The sequence below is a fragment of the Panthera leo genome, chromosome A3, assembly GCF_018350215.1.
Source record: "Panthera leo isolate Ple1 chromosome A3, P.leo_Ple1_pat1.1, whole genome shotgun sequence".
Classification (NCBI taxonomy): Eukaryota; Metazoa; Chordata; class Mammalia; order Carnivora; family Felidae; genus Panthera; species Panthera leo.
The window spans coordinates 52,471,157-52,488,088 of record NC_056681.1 but is presented as its reverse complement, the minus strand read 5'-3'; the positions used below and the strand labels follow the sequence as shown (position 1 = coordinate 52,488,088).

Sequence of the window (16,932 nt, the reverse complement as noted above, 5' to 3'; positions counted from 1 at the left end):
AGCCCACTCCCTATAGCCTGTGTATCTGTTCACAGGCTCACTTACACATGCCCTCTACTTCTTCATGATCAGGTAAACAATTTTTTAATCCTTTTGTGGTCGCACACAATTGAGTTTATTTTCACCAATGATGAAATCGTGTGAAGTCCCGCGCATGTAACCGAGTAGTGAGTCTGGCTTTCCTTGAAAATACTTCTATTGTGGAGAGAAAGAAATGATCCCTGCAGGTATCCAAATGGTAAGTCAATACTCCCAACAGGTGTATCCACTGAAAAGGGGCCAAAAGGTAAGGCAGCTGGGATCTGTGACTGGTTCACTCCCCCATGGACACCACAGGTCTGTAACAGCATTAGCCAGAGTACATTGTTGAACCTTGGACTCTAGAACAAGTCTATAAAACTAATGCCTTTGTAGCATTACTCCAAGGCTGAACAAATTCCAGTAATTATTTGACTGCAGAACAGTTTCTGAGATGCTCTTGCTGTTGGCGTGCCTGTCCCCTACCAACTATTTTCCAACAGCAGCCAGGGTAAATCAAAGCCTGTCTGGTGTAAATCAGAGCCCTGATTGTAAGCAAGGGAGTCAAGCCCTTCAAAAGGCCATCTTAATGTAGAATAAAACCCATACTCACTTTAGGTCTCAAAGCCTACTTAAGCTGATCCCACCTACCTTTCTGATCTTGCTCCCGGTCAGCACACTTGGAGGCTCAGGCCTTCTATTGGCTCCAAGGGCAGATAAAGCCCTGAGTCTTAGAACCCACAGTTCTGTCTGTCTGGCATTCCCCTGTCAAGGTTTTTCACTGACTTGACCCCTTCAGGCCTGAATTCCAACTCAGAGAGCATCTGTTATGACTCTTGGCTTCTTGGCCATGACCTCTTTGCTTTCCATCACTAACTCTCCTTATTTCTTCATAGCATACCACCTGCTACAATTTTATTCATCATGTTGCTATTATGTGTCTCCCTGCACCAGATGAGAAGCTTCATCCCACCACACCAACACTCAGGAAGTGCCTGGCACACGGAAGGTGCTCAGTAACTATCTGCTGGACGATGGATGGATGCATGGATGGACAAATAAAGATCATCTATCTACCTATAGAGTTCAGACAAAAAACTCCATAGTACCTCCCTCTCTCTCTGCCCCTCTCCTACTCACACTCTCTCTCTCAAAAATAAACATTAAAAAAAGTTATGTTTACTACTCTAATTTCATAATCTAAAGTCATTCTTTCAAAATATGGAGAATTGGGGTTGCCTGGGTGCATCATTCGGTTAAGCATTTGACTCTTAATTTTGGCTCAGTCATGATCGTAGGGTCATGAGATCGAGCCCCAAGTTGGGCTCTGAGCTGGGTGTGGAGCCTGCTTGAGATTCTCTTTCCCTCTCCTTCTGCCCCACCCCCACTTGCTTGCTCACTCGTGTGCAGGTGTGTGCATGTGCACATTCTCTCTCTCTCTCTCTCTCTCTCTCTCTCTCTCTCTTTCTCTCTCTCCCTCAAAAAAAATAAAAATAAAAATAAAAACAAAAGTACGGGGAATCCAATAGATCTAATATATCTGTTTCTGTCTATTCAAAGTGAGTATTCTGGCACTGAACTAATCTCCTTTAGAGCTGCAACCTCTCTTTCTTCTGTGGAAAGAACGGTATTGTGGTTAAGAGGCTTCCAACCTTGGCTGACAGGAAATCCCTGACCAACAATGTGACTTTGGGAGGTTATTTAAGCTCTCTAGGACTTGGATTCCTTGTGGGCTCAGCTTTTGTCTTTGACCAGCAAAGCTGAGGATGGCAGAAAGGATTACTCAAGACTCCATTCAAGACAAGAGAGGTGAGAGGGAGGCTAAGGGAAGTTTCCCCAAGCTTCTCTCAAGCTCCCATATTCATTAAGCATACATTTAGGGAAACAATAAGTCAGTGGTCTATGTGCAAATAAGAACATATTGAAAACGTGCAGAAAAACAAGTTAAAACAAGATAAAATATTCCATGCGATAACATGCTCTAAGGAATTTATGAGCATAGGCAGGACATAAACCCTCAATATACATTAACTAGAGAAGTGAAGCATGGCCACTGTTTTCTGCAAGGCCAGAAAGCAGTGTTCTGCTTTGCAATGTGTTCCCTATAATCTCCTAACCCAGGACATAGCTCTTTGATTTCCCACATATCCCCCTTTTTTTGGTTGAAGAATATTCTTGTTCATGGGAGCTGAGGAGGGCAATAAGTTGTTGTTGATGACATCTTAAGGAGGCCACTACAGTGTAGATCATTCAAAGGGCTATGAGAAATTTAAAAAAAGATTAACAAGCAGAGAGCTCCAAAAATCCAAATACATAAATTGAGGCCATGGAACCAGTTGGTTGGATTCAACCATTCCACATTTTCAGATAACTCCTGTTCAACTTGTATCTGTGCTTTCTGTTGAATATCTAATAGTTGTTGGTGCAGCTGGGAAGACAGAGCATTCATCTCAGACTGTAAATTGGTGGAAAAAGATCCTTGTAGGTGTTTTTTTTTTTACTAAATCCCAGGAGTATAAGACGTATTATATTATAAGGAAGTGACACAAATTTTGTCGTGTTGCTGGTCACATTGTATATTTTGATCAACAAGTGTCTGTTGGTGGTCCCCCATACGCTTGAGTGCTGTTCTTGCAGCTTGCAGTTTCTGCATGATACTGTTATCAATCTGTGTTTGAGTAATCATTGCTTTGGTGATATTAGTCATTCGTGATTGACTACTTTAGCAGTATGGATAGACTGTCAGGGAGACCACTGCAACAGAGGCTGTGGCTAAGATGATAACCAATGAGATAAGGAAGGCAATGAGCCATCCAACAAATCTTTTAGGTCTCCACTTAGAAATGGCTTGGGCTAATTCAGTGAAGCCATTGGAAACTTCCCGGGGCCTTGTTAAATTTACTGGCAGCCAAATTTGAGGATGTCTTATTAAGATACACATATGTGAGACAGGAAGTTTGGTATTATAATGGCTGATACAGGCTGTGTACCAAGCCAGAGGAGGTATTTCAAAAACATAATATGGGTTGGCAAATGTTATATTAACAAGCTTAGTGGAAATTATGAAAACATAGGGATGAGATATACAGATCATGACGCTGTCTGAGACATTCTGTGTGAAATTCATATAATAGGTACTGTTATTATTAGCATAATGCCTATGGGAGAGAGTGTATTAAAAAGGGGGGGGGGGCACCTGGGTGGCTCAGTCGGTTAAGCGGCCGACTTCGGCTCAGGTCATGATCTCGCGGTTCATGAGTTCGAGGCCCGCGTCGGGCTCTGTGCTGACAGCTCGGAGCCTGGAGCCTGTTTCAGATTCTGTGTCTCCCTCTCTCTGACCCTCCCCCATTCATGCTCTGTCTCTCTCTGTCTCAAAAATAAATAAACGTTAAAAAAAATGTTTAAAAAAAAAGGTGGGGGGAGGCTAAGACACCATAACTTGTCTTATGCATTGGGCTATGTGAAACTTTGTTTTCAATTCTTAATATTGGACTTAAAGTCTGCCATCAGCCCAAAGGATGGAAGATTTGCTAGGTTCTGAAAACCTAATAGATTTGCCTGCTGAGGTTAAGTGTCCTTTAGGACCCCAGTTAATGAGAGTAAGATTTTGAAAAAATTCCTTTTTATTGGCAAGTGAGGTCTGGCAGGGGCTGCCAGATAACTGAAGAACTACTAGGGGACCATATCTTGTTTATCTGGCAATGATCAATGGGGGGTGGGCAGGTGGATAAGAATCATTGGTGGAGGTGTATGTAGCAAAAGAGGCTACTGAAATGAATGTCAAATTTGTTTTATAGTTTTTGTTTAGGCATGTAGTAAAGATATATCTGTGCTGTGATTTTTAAACATTCAGAAGTGTTCATAGTGGTTATACAAATAGGAGGGAAAGGTGACACAAAAGGAACAGAAGTATTCAGCTTTAAGCAATCTCTCCATTCAGTAAGAGGGCCTTTTGGCGGAAGCCAGATGTCTCCAGTCCAAAAAGAATCATTAATGGTTAGTGGTGGGATGCAGAGCCACGACTAACCAGTAATGTAACCAACTTAAAGAAAGGGGGGGGTCTATGATATTAGCCCAATGAAATGATGAAAAAGCAATAGAGGTCTGGATAAAGAGAAATATTAAGAAAAACATTACCTTAGCCAAGTTTTGAGAAACCACAGCTAAATATGCTAAAAACCTGTTTTCTGGGGTTGGTGGTGCTCCAACATGGTGCATGACTTCAGTGGCATTTTGATCAAGCTTCTTAAGTTGTCCCCAGGTGACATCATTTGCCTTGGTCGTTCGTAGGCATGGTCTCCTCTATTGTCCTTGTAAGGATAAATTAGCCATGGGAGAAAGAGAGGTGAAGGGCTGATCCTTCCAACTCATGATATGGTTATAATCAGATGGGCAGGCACCCTGTGTGGTCCTGATGGGAGAAGAACATGTGCATATTGCCTTCCCCGTGTTATCAGTTCATAAGGTTCTTTCCAAGAATTATTGCCTTGTATGTCTTTGAGTAAAACCTTGGTTCATGGAGTCGAGCCAGGAGATGGTTTAAAATGCTGTTTGGCAGCTGTGAGTCCTTGGAAAACACAATTTTAAAAAATTAGAGTGTATAAGGCTTTACGTAGTGAATTCCAAGGGGAGGAATTCTGTGGGTTTCCCCTTTTTTGTTTATGAAGCATTTCTTTTAAACTGGCATGTGTACATTCTATAATAGCTTTTCCAGTAAGGTCATTTAGTTGTTAGCAAAATTTAGCTCCTTCAACACTGAGAAGTTTTAAATAAGTCATCAAAGACCTGAAAAACACAAAACATAAGCTTTGGTTTTCCTGGCAGACAAAAAAAGGAAAAAAGAAAACACCTTGTTTACATTTTCTTATTAAGAGCAGATCACAGTCCAAGAAAACTTTGTAATTTGAATAGAGGGGAAAACAGAATTCCAATTTTATACCAGTGTACTTTTAAAATTCATTCATTCCAACCTTGGTCCATCCTGACCACACATAAAATTTATTTTCAAAGATTTCCTTTCATGAACCTTCTATAACTTTCCTTGCATTCAGATTTTGCCCCACGTCATTTCTCTCCAAACAACCAGTCTCATTTAGGACAAAATTACATTCTTTTACCTTTAGTAAAAAATGTATTTCATTCCTTATATCTTTCTTACATACCTCCTACTTGCCTACATACAGAGTTGCTTTCCTTATTTCCATCAGTCTTAAGTACACTTAGCAGAATTTTAACTCTTAGAAACCTTAGCCTCCAATGAAAACTTAGTAACCAATTGAGAACCGTTACAACAGTTTTTAGAAGGTAAATTTATCAAGTAAGCACAAAGAAGGTTTTCCATAGTAAAATCTTAAAAAAGCATGAAGCATGTTTACCAGACCCAAATAGACTTGGTTGTTCTGCAATAAGCACAAACCTACATCTACTAATCAGTGCCTTAGCTTTTTATCTTATTAGATATCCAAAGAATTCAATCCCATTTATGGTGCAAATAAAACTTTAAAGTTTCAGGTTACCAAAGACTTTGAAAGCTATCTCAATTACCCATGAAAAATTTGAGACAGAATTAACTATTATTCTAAGTCATCCTTTTGCTAACAAATTACAACAGAGATAACATGAGATTATTTGGCCTTTAGCAAACCAAGATAGAATAAAAAGTTTTTTATTTAATGCTGATAAACAAGTCTGTATCAAACCAACAAACTTAGATTAGCTTAAACATCCAATACATTCTGTATCCACTAAAAAGTTAATTTGTTAGGGGCACCTGGGTGGCTCAGTTGGTTAAGCATCTGACTTTGGCCTAGGTCATGATCTCATCAGTCCCAAGTTTGAGCCCTGTGTTGGGCTATGTGCTGACAGCTCAGAGCCTGAAGCCTGCTTCAGATTATGTGCCTCTCTCTCTTTGCTCTTCCCCCACTCACACTCTGTCTCTTGCTCTCAAAAATAAAATAACACATTAAAAGATAATTTGTTGTTCCCATTGTAAGTTTTTACCTGGGACACCAGTGGGGGAATCTGAAGTAGTTGGTCCAAGGGGGTGCTCTCTGCTACATGACATTGAGGATAGGAGGAGGAACGTATGGTGCCTGAGGCACTGAGGAGCCAGTATGCAGGGAGCACCCCAGGTGGTACAGAAACAGGAGGAGGGGGAGGGGAAGGCAGAAGATGTGAGGTGCTAATAGAAGGCAGAGAAAGAGGACTCCTGGTTCTAAACCTTGTCAGCTCAGACAGAGGAGCAGGCACCAGGTTTTTGTTTTGTTTGTTTTCCACCAACTAGTGGAATTAGGCAGTCCATGTCAGGCTAGAGAAGACAGGGAATTTCCTGAAACAAAGGGAGTTTCAGCAGCTGCTTGGGAATATTCTTTAAAGTTGCCATCCTGAGGTGGACTAACCACAGTTGGCTCCAATTATCATAGCCATTAACCTGGGAAATGAATGAGGGACAGGCCCTCACCTTTATTAAAAACAGTAGGAGAAAGTCAGCATCCCCTTCATTATGGATGGCCTGTGTTTCCTCCAGCAACTGGGTTCTATTAGGAGGTGGCATATTTAGATAATTATTATCCAATATATCAGGAGGGAGTTTACTGGCCTTGTTCCTGACCAAACACACTCTGCAAGAGGCCCGTGGGTCCAGGTCCTGATTTAGAGCCATGAAGGCCTAGACCTAGGGTACCTCTGTCCATTTGCCCTGTTTAATAAGGTCATGTAGTGTTACAGGAGATCATTTCCTTCCCAAATTTTTCAGTCTGAATTGTTTCCAGTGGGTTAAAAAGGCATCCCAAGGGAGAGTCCTTGGAGACCGAAGACAAGCTTCCATATTCCTCCTTGAGAGAGGCCTTGCTGAGAAGGCCAAGAAGAAACTGCCGTTTCAACCCATGGAAAACACTGGAAAAGCTTTGCAAGGGGGAATTACCCAATTTTGTAATGTAGGTAGTTGGTAGGGGACATTGATAGAAAACAATAAAGACAGAAATCCATCATGATCTAAGTGACATTCCAACACATATAGAAAAGTGAGGTGAGAGCCCCCTAGATATACATTAACTAGGTAAGGAAGCATGGTCTGCTGTTTTCAGCAAGGCCAGAAAGCAGTGTTCTGCTTTGCAATGTGTTCCCTATGGTTTCCTAACCCAGGACATAGCTATTTGATTCCCCAAAATTCCTTATCTGTAATATAGGAAAAAAATGATACTATCTCTCCGGCATGGCTATGGTAAGAACTTTAAAATTATAGTAACACAAGTAAAGCACTTAGAAATTGAGCCCAATATATTTGAGCCTTTAATGAGTGTTAGCTGCTTATTGTTTGACTTAATTCATTTGGGGGCCCATGGTTTCCTTGCATGGTAATTTCCATAAGAGGGCAAATATTAACATGTAAGCCTTGAAAATATCAGAGAAAGAAAAAAGGCAGTTTAAACTGTGAGTAGCATAAACTCATAAGCAAATGTAGCTATCACTTTGTGAAATAAATTAAAACAAACAGATTTTGAAAATGCAAGATAACCATGTGTAAGGACATTTTATGATAATAGAATTGTGTAAGGCACCCAGGTAGTTCAATTAAACAAACAAAACAAAACAAAAAATGTTTACTTTGCAATTACCAATAAATGGAATCCTAAACAAATTTTAAAGATCCATTGCATTTTTAACCTTTGACTTATATTCTATCAGAGCATTATGAACATCATAAACCAGGAATGGCAAAAGGTTTCATCTTTTAGCCAACTATTATCAATTGGAACTCTTTGAAAAATGTTAAGAAGGATTCTGAGGACACATTTCAGTTCATTGGAAAGAGTTTCCTGATCAATTATTAGCACACACTACAGATATACAGGGAAAGTGATGCTGCACATGCCATAGAATTACTCTTCCTTGTAATTCCAAATTTGTAATTCCAAAATAGTTTACCAGTGCCAGAAAATAGACAGCCATATAGCAAACAGTTTGGAACCAAAGGTCTGTCTGTGTTGTCAGTGAGATCTGCTGGAGATAATGACCAGGGCTTTCATTGGCTACTTCTTTCACCTCCTCTTTCCATTGTTAAGCATTTAGATGTAGCCTGATGCTCGACTTACCTTAGCGGGTCCTATATCAAGGGAACTGAGGGACAGGATCAGTGTACATCCTGTCCTTGTTTGTGACACACATCTGAGGCTTCAGAATCACAAAGAATCCTGCAAGAAAAGCCTAAAATAAGCAGAGTCATCGAGTGTCAACAAATAGAAAGCAACGATCAAGGTCTCATAAAACCACTTGCCTGGAATCTTGTGAGTATTACCCAAAAGTCCTTATATGGAATCACCAGATTAGTTTCCTTCAAGGAGAACATAAAGCAAGGTCAGGAAGATGGAATGAAAGCCGATTACTTTCTACAGCTCATAAAGGAGAAATCTGTTTTTCAAAGATCTGAAGGAGAAAAAAGATACTTTTCTGCCCCTAGTCCCAAATTTCCCAAGGCCTCTGTCCATTGCTCCTATGGTGGCCTTACTGGATTAAAGTATAACTCTTTCCTCAGAATTAACTTAAATTCTCTCTGAGCACACTATTGCCAGGTCTTTCCCCTCCCTGCAAGTGGGAGACACTGCTGGTCTACCTGCACAGAGTAAGGCTCCCAATCTGTGTCTGTCAAATAACGGAGACCATCCTAAAACAGGGTTCAGACGAACCAAGACACTTAGGTCTCAGGTTCTCTGCCAAGGGTGTCATGACTGAGCCAGATTTCCCTGCCTGTTCAATGGACGTTGTTTTGAAAAAGTTGAAGGGCACAGTGGCAGCAGATTCAGGAGCCCAGGCAAGCAGCCTACAGGGATGACCATAGGCCTTCTTTGCCTTTCTGTGGCTACAGAAAGAATTCTCTCCTCCTAACTTACTATCTTCAGAAAAGGTTCAGGCTAGGCAACCATAGACATTTAGTTCTGGGAGTGGAAGGGCAATGTGCAGGCTCTCTGGAGCCTCAGGCCAGGGAGCTGTGACATTGAGTTGTGACATTCCAAAGCCACAGGAGAAACGGGAGCCTGAGGTAGTGCAGGGCATCTTGCATAACCCACATCTTGCATAAATGAGGCTCAGAGGTTCTCTGAAAGCTTCACCCTTTACCTCAGTAACAGGTTGTCCCGTTACTGAAATCTCCACCCCTTCCCGAGATGCCAGAACTTGGGTGGTGGAGACAGTCCCTGTGTGGCCAGCACGATCAAGTGAGTGAACTGCATCAGGTCAATTCTGTGACATTCCAGAGCTGAAGTTCTCCCCTCAGGTGGGCACTAGTAGTGTTAACTACTACCCCCAGTAACCTCCTGAAAGCTGCTCTACAGGGCAGTGTGGGCTCCTGGGCCCTTCACCTTGCCTGGGAGCCCAACAAAGTCGTGTCAGAATGCAGTAAATAGGTGGATGGGGAAGCAAGATACATCCCTGGCCCAAAGGGACACATTCACATTCCACCAAGACAGGGGACTGGAACTAGGGGCCTGCAGGGGGGCACTCATGGGCTAGTGTCCTGGGCAAGTCCTATTTCATGCATGCCTCCACTGGCTTAGCTGTGATTGAGGTTGGACCCAGAGGGCTTGAAATCAGGAGGAAACTCCCACCTTCACAGTGCACAGGAGAGCTGACCACATGCCAATTCCATTTTCCCACAACGAAATACACAGGCTGGGGCTTTGTCTGTAAGTAGTATCAATGATGATATGCTGTTGGGGTTAAGGTCGCACAGAAGGCAAGCTGTGATTCAGGAAGAAAAAGATGTGTCTTCCTAATTGATTTGATAGATAAGCACATTTAAAGTCAGTTAATGACAATAACAAAAATCAGGATCCCACTCTGTGCCAGTTATCAGACCAGCACTGTGGAGGCCCTGAGATAAATGGAATGTGGTTCCTGAGATCAAGAAGCTGAAACTAGTTTGTTTATAGATTTCCAGGGCACCACTATTTTCCTGTGTCATGGAAATTGTTTTCGCCGAACTTATTATGTTTAGATGATCTTTTAAGAAGGATTTGGTTTTTAAATAAATGTTATTTAATTTTTCAATCAATGTAAGAAGTTTTAAAAGTTTAAAACCCAGGGGAGTCCTTTCTGCTGGTGTACAGAATAATAGTTTCTTCCCTTAAGCCAAAAATAATAGATTAATAAACTGGTTCCAATAACAAAACAAACAAAATTGCTTGAAAATCCTGCCAATGCAAAGAAATTCTATTACATACAACAAGCATACTTTTGGGCCAGGGATGTATCTTGCTTCCCCATCCACCTAAATGTGAAGCTGAGCATGGAGGAAGAAAAAAGGACATTTAAAGGTACCCAGGGGAAAAAAGGCTTGGTGTAGCAGGGCACCGACCACTGCTGGGTGTGGTGGGGAAAATGCCCATCTCCTCGCCTGTGAAGGTCAGAAGAGGGGACCTGAGGGAACTGAAGATAAACAGCCCTGTTGTGAACTTGGATTCTTTAAAATATTCTGAAAAAAGAAGTGTTCTGAAGAAAACTTGTCTCTCTGTACCAGGAGACAGTGAGGAAGCTTGACTATGTTTTCGTGGGTTATGGATGGAAACAAGTGTCCCCTAAAGATTTGTGAGCTTGAGTCTGTGCTACAGATCAAATTCTACAACCCACTGGGCCCAGCAACCGCAAAACAATAAATTAACATAAAAATAAGTCACAAATTAGAAATAGCTCTGGTCCACCTCACAGGGGCACATCCAAACCTCAGACAGACAAGCCCGCAACCAGACCACATAGGACTCTGACATGTGTCCCCACAGAAAACAAACTCACAACTCCAAAATTAAAACCTCATTTATAAAGAACCAGCAGAAAGGTCAAACAGCATATGAAGACTTCTTAGAACTTTAGGTAATATGACTATGAAGCCATCAATATTTTAAAGTTTATATTAGGCATAGCCAGAGACAGAATTGTATGTTTAGAGAAACAAATACCCTGAACAAGCCAATAGTTATAGAACGTCCTTTTAAAAAACTAGACAAAATATTTTTCAAATATATCTTGTATTTGATGTGGTACTGGAACCCATGCGAGGCTGGAACCCACCAACCTTGAGATCACAACCTGAGCCAAAATCAAGGGTCGGATGCTTAACCAACTGAACAACCCAGGTGCCCCTACGTGAATTTTTGTTTAAATAGTGTGAAGAACACCTATAAACATTCTCCTAGATTCAACAAGGAATAAGATTTTGCTGCATCTATTCCCCACCCTTTCCCTCTATTTACAAATAAATGTATAATATTTTAAAGGAACATCAGAATGTAAATTGAGGTCACTGTGACACTTCACCTCCTACATACTGCAGTTGATATTTCCTAAAAGTAAGGACATTCTCTTCTCTTATTAGAACACCACTAGGCAGGCAATCTATGTTCAGACTTCCCCAACTTGCCCAATAATGTCCTGTAAAGCTGCTTTTTTTCCTGTTAAGAACTCAGTAAAGATCCTTGCGTTGCCTTTTGTTATGTCTCTTTTGTCTCTTATAAATCTGGATCAGTACCCGTGGCCCAAACCATTTTGTTCTCTTTTGTTGTCTATTTCCCTGATATTGATTCTTTTGAAAAATTCAAGCCAGTTATTTCACAGAACAGCCCACATTCTGGTTGCATCCAATTTGTTCTTGATGATGAAATTCAGGTTAGACATTGTTACTAGAAAATGCCCCAGGTGATGCCTCTGATATCTGGCTGCATTGCAGCTGGCACACAATCCAGGTCATTCTGCTATCAGGAATGCTAATTTACACTTGGTGGAGGTCATCACCTCCCCATCTCTTAATTAGAAAGTACATTTTCCCCTCTATAATCTGCTGCGAGTGGATACTTTGTGTGAATATCCTATTTCTCTCAACACTGTATCCAATGGTGGTTAGCATCCACTGGTATTGTTTTTATATCTACCGTTCCTTTTACACTTATTAGCTGTATTCATCCATAAAGAAGATCAGCTGAAATGCTTTAAAAGCAGTCACAGAGCCCAGCAGAGCAAACAAAAATGTTGTCTGCAGGATCCTACCTTCAAAATAGAACTAAAGAAGTTCCACATATCAAGTGTTCCTGACCATAAATTGTGCTGAGAAGCCAGAGCAAATGTGCTGAAGTATGAATATGCAGGACTGACCTGCTTAATGAAGAGGCACAAGCTCAGGGGCAACAGGTAGCTCTCTCAACATCTGACCTCCCAGTCTGGGGCCATGAAAACCCGGGAGTCATTTTGATTGAAGATGCAATTTCAGTATACCCACACAAACGAAGTACAGCCACAAGATTTATTATTTAGAGATCCCAGAAGGGAGGTGATGCAATGAGCCCAGGGAAGGGCTGTCTTCAGTCCCAGGTCACCAGTAAGCAGGAGATCAAGAGTGGGGTAGCAAGCATCTCTTACAAGGTGATCAGGATGGTCGTCACTGACTTTTCATGGGCCTAACCCTAAGTGGTCATTTTAGAAGGTGCCCTGGTAAAAGTCAAGCAGGAACTTATGGTGGGCATCCTAAACTGAATTTCAGACCCTGGGTGTGAGCAAGTTGTCATACTGTGAAATCCCTGGGCAGCAACTCAAAATAGCTGTTTTCACATCACAAGTGACCCCTCAATGCCTAGACTTTAGTCTTTAGGGAAACTCATGGGCACTGTCCAGACAGCAGAGATAATAAAAGCTGCTGACATGGATTGGTCACCCAGCACGTGAAACATATGAACAAAGCATAAATGCCAAACAACAATATAATTCAACGAACAACAGTTCGAAATCCTGTCAAATCTTTCCCCTCATTTGTTGCAGTCCAGCCAAGAAAATAAAGCCCTTGGATAAGATAGTTGTACCTGTTGGGCTGTCTGAACTTGTCCAGAATTATTAATACATATGCATCAGGAGGTGGCCTTTATAGGACATACACCTCCTTGCTGGGCCAATAAGTAATCTAAAGCCACATCGTTATCTAAAACCATCTGTATTAAGAAATCAGTAAGAAATGCACTAACAAACAAGACTATTAGAGGGCTTAACAGGGAGATTATGGAGCCCTGAGCAGTGACTATGGGGAAGGGTGGTGTGGGAAGGTAACCCTGTGGCTTTATTCTTGAAGTGGGGAGTGCTATGCCAGGTGCACCTCCAGCCAGGGAAGGGTCCTCTCAACAGAAATTAAAATCACTAACTCCTAGTAGGATGCATGATATGGACCAATCTAACAGGTGGGATGACAGCAAGCAATTGAGTGATGTGTTTAAAGGGGCCCCACAAAGTGGTAAGACTGGACACATACCTTGGCTTCCCAAAGCTTAAAGGCACAGCAGAGAGCAGCCTGCCTCACAGTCAAGTAGCAAGCAAGGGGGCCTGGGATAAACATAGCTAACTATGCCAAATGGGGATCAACAGCAGGGGATTCTGATAAATAAATTCTGTTCAGTTCACAACCAAGTCCCGAGGAGTATTCACCATCATCAACTGCCATGTGTTCCTGGATGTCATCTCTGCTACAGGAGAAGGTCACAGAGATAGCATTCAGGATGAGGCTGTGTCCTGGGGTGTCATGGGCTAGGGTTCTATCATGTCCAGAATCCTCAAGTCCCATGCTGTTGGTATGGTCATGTCTCAGATTTCATGCCATTGTGGACATGGGCATTGCCATCTCCAGCATAGCCACAGTCAAAGGGAGCCATGCCATAGTAGAGTGGCTCTTCTAGGAAGCCACTTAGGAGGGGGACTGAGGGGCCAAGAGGTCTAACAGGGTCTCATGGATTTAAAACACCCTGATTAAGGTTTGCTTGCCCTGCCAGGAGAATTTATCACAAATTCTCAATAAATTTGGGGGGTCCTCAGAGATGCACCTCACAAATGATTGGGTGGTGCTCTTCTCCAAGGCATGAGTCTCCATCATTGAACAGAACAGCTGGAGGCACACGTATAGCCGTGGTTTTAAGAAAATTTAGTGATATGCGCTTGGCAGTTTGATGTTTGGCCTTGTCTTGCCAGAGATTGGTGTGAACTGCATACACCTATCAGCCAATTAGGATTGAAATTATGGCAGTGTAATGGCCTGTTTCCAGAGGTGAGGATGCTGGTGATCTTTGGGCAGGGCTGGTGGCCTTTAAGCATTTGTGCCATTGGTCCCATTTAAGAGAGAGGGCTTGAATTGCCGGCTAGTATCCACATGTGGCGTCCTTTCAGGTGTAGCCCCTCCAGAACTGACTTCCAACACTAGCCTTCCCCTGACTCTGGGTGCAATTTCAGGTGAGTGGCCAGGCAGTTTCAGCAACTCTCTAGTGTTGCCTCTCTGGGATCCAGGCAAAGCCCCATGACCCAGATGGCATGGCACATGAGGCACAGAGTAAGACCAGCAGCAGCAAACATCTGTATGCTATAATCTCATGCCTGTGCACTGACTGCTCCTCGTAGTGATTTACTATGGGACCATTGTGGGTCAGCTGCTTGCTGGTAACCTCTTCCAAAGTGGGATAGGACAAAGTGTTGTGACTGTCACAACACACCATCATCTAACATTTCTGGTGTCAGGCATCCTGAGCTCCTTATTGGCTTTTAGGGTCTCACTTCTTGTGGGGAGGTGTGGTTAGGAAAAATGAGCTATCCACTGAAGCCACTAAACTTCGGAATTTCAGCTGGAATTTGCATATCAAGTGGGTAAGTGTGGCCCAGCAGCAGTAGAGGGGGTCTTTGTTTTTCTAATGGGCCAGGACTACCTACAACCAGGGGATCATCACTAACCACCTGTCCCCCATTGGGTCACCAGTGAATATTGGAAAGCAAGATGTTTGACGTTTGAAATCAGGAAGGGGACTCAAAAATGTTGGAAAACATGTAAATAATATCTCCCATAAGGTGAAGGCATTAGATTCTTGTGATAAGAATCAGGCAGCAGGGCCAGACAAGCCCATTGGTGTGAGGAGAGTGGTGGCCATATGGCCAAGAGTTTAAAGTGTCCCTGCAGCAATGAAATTCATTTAGGAGTCTGTGTGTTGCCCTGTCACTTAAGGAGCAAAGACTTTAAAAGACCACTGTGACATTCAATAATGCCAGAGGACTGTGGTGGTATGGGATGTGAAATTTCCATTGGATGTCCTGCAGGAGGGCCCAGGGCAGTAAAATGAGATCCTTGAACTGAGTCAGTGGTATCAAGAGGGCTGAATGGGGGCAGGACATACTTAGAAAAGAAATATTATCTGCTCTATGAAAATGTTCCTTGTGGGTGTAGCAAGCAGTAGGCTGGTAAAAGTATCCACACAGGTAATAGTGAAGTGGGTAGTGCCCACTAACAGAGGAAGTGGTCCTATGAAATCAAACTGCCAGTGGCTGAAAAGGCAGTCCCCTCCCTGAACTGAAGCATGACCTGAAAATTTCCAGTGTTTGGCTTGAGAGTATAGTTTGCAATTCAGAACAATGCATTTTGCAAGGGCTGTCAACTGCCCTACAGTGGGCCCAGACCAGTGTGGCAGCAGCTCCCCCGCGACCTGAAGAGACACGGGAAGAGTAAGTAGTGAGGGAGAGGTAAGTAAGAAAGGCCAAAATGGTGGAGGTGAGACCTAGAGAATGACGGGGGCGTGGGGGTGGGAGCTTTGGTTTTATGATGGAAAGTGGAGGCTGTAGAGTTGTTGGTAGAGTCAAAAGTTGAAAGCCCCAAATGGTTGGTGACCTGTATTAGGGGAGAGGCATCCACCTTGTGGTTAAATACAGCCTCTGGTATGGTCATTTGTATGTGCTGAAATGGGAGTAATCTTAACTGTGACTGGTTCATAAAATGGAAATAAGTCCAGTATGGGTACAGCACAGGCATGGTGGAGAGGAAGATGATAGTAGATGAAAAGGGATTTCCATCATGGACCAGATTCTCTCTTCCTTGAAGCTGTCTTTGGAATCACTGGTAGAATCATATTTCTCTACATTTGGAAAAAATGCCGTTTTTTAAATATCTCATACTTCTACCCGAACCTAGAACAATTTCTAAAAGAACCCAGGCAAAACATACATCCCATTTAGGAAGAAGAGGTAGCACCAACAGGTATGGCGGGCAACACCTGCCAAAGTTGGCTTCACTGGCCTGTCAGGATTTTCTACCATTAGAGTCACTTCTTAAAGTTATGACTATGTCTCCATGGCCCTATTAAAGCCATCCTGTCAGACTGGTAACCTGTTAATTTTGTTTTGTTTTGGTTTGGTTTTTTTTCAACTTTTTTTTTTTATTTATTTTTGGGACAGAGAGAGACAGAGCATGAACGGGGGAGGGGCAGAGAGAGAGGGAGACACAGAATCAGAAACAGGCTCCAGGCTCCGAGCCATCAGCCCAGAGCCCGACGCGGGGCTCGAACTCACGGACCGCGAGATCGTGACCTGGCTGAAGTCGGACGCTGAACCGACTGCGCCACCCAGGCGCCCCTGTTAATTTTGTTTTTAAATAGCATCTACGAATCTACAAATGCTAAAGAAAATATGTGTAGTGGCTCTGGGTGTGCATGAAACAGACTACATATCTCTGAAGAATCAAGTTTACTTGAACATTCTGGGTGGAGACAAAATATTGTTATATGAAACATTAATAGCTATATCACAAGGAAGAATGGAAAACTCATTTTAATTTTTTATACGAATTTATTTTCTTTTTTTTTTATTTTTTTAATATATGAAATTTACTGTCAAATTGCTTTCCATACAACACCCAGTGCTCATCCCAAAAGGTGCCCTCCTCAATACCCATCACCCACCCTACCCTCCCTCCCACCCCCCATCAACCCTCAGTTTGTTCTCAGTTTTTAACAGTCTCTTATGCTTTGGCTCTCTCCCACTCTAACCTCTTTTTTTTTTTTCCTTCCCCTCCCCCATGGGTTTCTGTTACGTTTCTCAGGAGCCACATAAGAGTGAAACCATATGGTATCTGTCTTTCTCTGT

General features: G+C 42.5%; 1 protein-coding gene across 1 annotated transcript in view; it reads left to right on the top strand.

The window, feature by feature from the left end:
• Positions 1–8,256: 8,256 nt before the first annotated feature.
• Positions 8,257–16,932, top strand: part of LOC122214990 (sulfotransferase 1C1-like) — a 50,223-nt gene continuing 41,547 nt past the window's right edge. The window contains exon 1 of the mRNA XM_042930192.1: positions 8,257–8,303. The gene's annotated coding sequence lies outside the window, so the exon portion shown is untranslated. The remainder of the gene's footprint in view (positions 8,304–16,932) is intronic.